This window comes from Dipodomys merriami, unplaced genomic scaffold (genome assembly GCF_024711535.1).
Source record: "Dipodomys merriami isolate MVZ:Mamm:240054 unplaced genomic scaffold, mDipMer1.0.p SCAF_71, whole genome shotgun sequence".
NCBI classification, from domain to species: domain Eukaryota; kingdom Metazoa; phylum Chordata; class Mammalia; order Rodentia; family Heteromyidae; genus Dipodomys; species Dipodomys merriami.
In genome coordinates, this window is record NW_027206302.1 from 1,676,552 (window position 1) to 1,679,439 (window position 2,888).

Genomic DNA, 2,888 nt, shown 5'->3' on the forward strand with positions numbered 1-2,888 from the left:
CTGGGCGCTGTCCCTCAGCTCTTCAGCTCAAGGCTAGCGCTCTACCACTTGAGCTACAGCGCCACTTCCGGTTTTCTGGTGGTTTATTGGAGATAGGAGTCTCACGGTCTCTCCTGCCCGGGCTGGCTTTGAACCGCGATCCTCAGATCTCAGCCTCCTGAGTAGCTAGGATTACAGGCGTGAGCCACCAGCGCCCGGCTCCCAGGCTGGCTTTGAACCGCAATCCTTAGATCTTAGCTTCCTGCATAGCTAGGATTACAGGCGTGAGCCACCACTGAGATTTTTTTTTTTCTTTTGGGGGTCTGGTCATGGGGCCTGAACTCTGGGCCTGGGCCCTGTCCCTCAGCTCTTCAGCTCAAGGCTAGTGCTCTACCACTTGAGCTACAGCACCACTTCTGGCTTTTTTTTTGGGGGGGGGGTCTGCTCATGGGGCCTGAACTCTGGGCCTGGGCCCTGTCCCTCAGCTCTTCAGCTCAAGGCTAGTGCTCTACCACTTGAGCCACAGCACCACTTCTGGCTTTTTTCTTTTTGCTTATGTGGTGCTGAGGAATTGAACCCAGGGCCTCATGCATACAAGGCAAGCGCTCTACCACTGAGCCACCTTCCCAACCCAAACCACTGAGATTCTTATGTCATCTTCATACACATATGCTCTTTCCTTTTCCCTTGTTTTCCTCATTCCCATGAACAATCCCATAGTTTCAATAGTGGGTTTTTTGGGGGGTTTTTGTCAGTCATGGGGCTTGAACTCTGGGCTTGGACGCTGTCCCTGCACTCTTCAGCTCAAGGCGAGCACTCTACCACTTGAGCCACAGTACCACTTCTGGTTTTCTGGTGGTTTTATTGGGGATAAGTGTCTCATGGACTTTCCTGCCCGGGCTGGCTTTGAACCTGATTCTCAGATCTCAGCCTCCTGAGTAGCTAGGATTACAGGCGTGAGCCACCAGCACCTGGCTGAATAGTTTTTTTTTGTGTGTGAAAATACCGTACAGAGGGGTTACAATTACCTGGGCAAGGTAATGAGTCCATTTCTTATCAAGCATTGTTGCCTCCTCCTTTGTTTCCCCTTTCCATCTCCCCACCTCAATAGTGTTTCGTGTGTATATACTCACATCCATGAATATGTCCTTTCAGTCTAGCTTCCACATGATGAAAAACATGCAATGTTTTACTTTTAAGCTTAGTTCATCTTGCTCAACATGGTGTTCTCCATTTTCCTGCCAATTATTTGTCTTTATAGTACTTCATGTGTATATGTACAATATCTTTATCCATTCATCAGTTATTGGGCACTTTCGCTGATTACAGTTTGGCTATTGTGAGCAATGCTGTAATAAAGATGGGTATATAGGTACCTTTCTTTTATATTGATTTCCACTCTTTCAGATATATGCCCAATACTACAGCAGGCCTTGAAGTAGGTCTATTTTCAGTTTTTGAGGCACCTTCATACTGATTTCCATAGTGGTTGTACTAGTTTACATTCCCACCAACAGAGTTAAGAGGGTCCCCTTTTCTTATATTCTTACCAGCATTTATTTGTTGTTTGTTTTCTTAAGGGTTGTCACGTGGGGGCAAAATGGAATCTTTATGTGTTCTTGATTTGCATTGCTTTTATGACTAAGAATAATGAACATTTCTTCACATATTAGCCATTTGTACTTTGTCTTCTGAGAATAATAAGTATTTGTTCTTTTGGTTTTTGTTTTGTTTTGATCGGTGGTGGGGCTTGAACTCTGGGTCCAGGTGCTGTCCCTCAGCGCTTCAGCTCACAGCATGTGCTTTACAACTTGAGCCATAGCACCACTTCCAGTTTTCTGGTGGTTTATTGGAGATAAGAATATCACAGGGGGCCGGGCGCTGGTGGCTCACGCCTGTAATCCTAGCTACTCAGGAGGTTGAGATCTGAGGATCCCGGTTCAAAGCCAGCCCGGGCAGGAGAGACCGTGAGACTCCTATCTCCAATAAACCACCAGAAAACTGGAAGTGGTGGTGTAGCTCAAGTAGTAGAGCGCTAGCCTTGAGCTGAAGAGCTGAGGGACAGCGCCCAGGCCCAGAGTTCAAGCCCCACGACCGACAAAAAAAAAAAAAAAAAAAGAATATCACAGGGGCTGGGAAGGTGGCTCAGTGGTAGAGTGCTTGCCTTGCATGCATGAGGCCCTGGGTTCGATTCCTTAGCACCACATAAACAGAAAAAGCTGGAGGTGGTGCTGTGGCTCAAGTGGTAGGGCGCTGGCCTTGAGCTGAAGAGCTGAGGGACAGCGCCCAGGCCCAGAGTTCAGGTCCCACAACCAGCCAAAAAAAAAAAAAAAAAAAAAAAAAAAAGAATATCACAGACTTTCCTGCCCAGGCTGGCTTTGAACTGCGATCCTCAGCCTCCTGCGTAGCTAGGATTATAGGGTGAGCCACCAGTACCCAGCTGTTTCTTTTTTTGAGCTCTTTATAGATTGTGAATATTAATCCTTTATGTGTTGAATAGCTTAGCCAGCTGTTTTGTATGTTGTTAAGTATAATTAACATTTTATTTTTATGCAAGAGTTTGTTAACTACTCATGCTAATAGACCAGCAAAATGAAATCCACATATTATCTATAAACTTTATTGAACATATAAACCCTCTCTTGTAGGAAGGCTTGCCACCATCAATCAAATATTTTGATATAGTGTTAACAAGAAAAACTACCCATACAGCTGGGTGCTGCTGTATACATTCACCTAAAGAGCTGCTTTTCAAACACCAGGCTCTTGGCTTGCCTGCATTAAACCCTAATTTTTTTTTATTTTTTTTGCCAGTCCTGGGGCTTGAACTCAGGTCCTAGGCACTATCCCTGAGCTTCTTTTGCTCAAGGCTAGCACTCTACGGCTTGAGCTACAGTGCAACTTCTGGC

The 2,888-nt window shown here is 45.7% G+C and overlaps 1 protein-coding gene across 1 annotated transcript in view; it reads left to right on the forward strand.

Annotated features, from left to right (window-relative positions):
- Zbtb8a (zinc finger and BTB domain containing 8A) overlaps window positions 1-2,888 on the forward strand; it is a 64,359-nt gene that overhangs the window by 38,251 nt on the left and 23,220 nt on the right. The gene's annotated exons all lie outside the window — the stretch shown is intronic.